At 31.8% G+C, this 201-nt stretch overlaps 1 protein-coding gene across 1 annotated transcript in view; it reads right to left on the minus strand.

Annotated features, from left to right (window-relative positions):
* Positions 1–201, minus strand: part of EMH_0041800 (uncharacterized protein) — a gene marked incomplete at both ends in the record, with an annotated part of 5,777 nt that overhangs the window by 5,399 nt on the left and 177 nt on the right. The gene's annotated exons all lie outside the window — the stretch shown is intronic.

Raw genomic sequence — 201 nt, forward strand, 5'->3', positions numbered from 1 at the left:
CGAAAACCTACCATAGCAGCAGGGAGAGGGTTATGTATTTGTCCATCTATAACGTCAAAAAAAAACAGAAAAAAAACAGAAAAAACAAAAAAACAAAAACAACAAAGACAAACAAAGACAAAGACAAACAAACAAAGACAAAGACAAATAAATAAATATAAAGACAAAGACAAAGACAGCAACAACCTACCATAGCAGCAG

Source organism: Eimeria mitis, genomic scaffold, assembly GCF_000499745.2.
Source record: "Eimeria mitis Houghton genomic scaffold, Emh_scaff1687, whole genome shotgun sequence".
NCBI lineage: Eukaryota > Apicomplexa > Conoidasida > Eucoccidiorida > Eimeriidae > Eimeria > Eimeria mitis.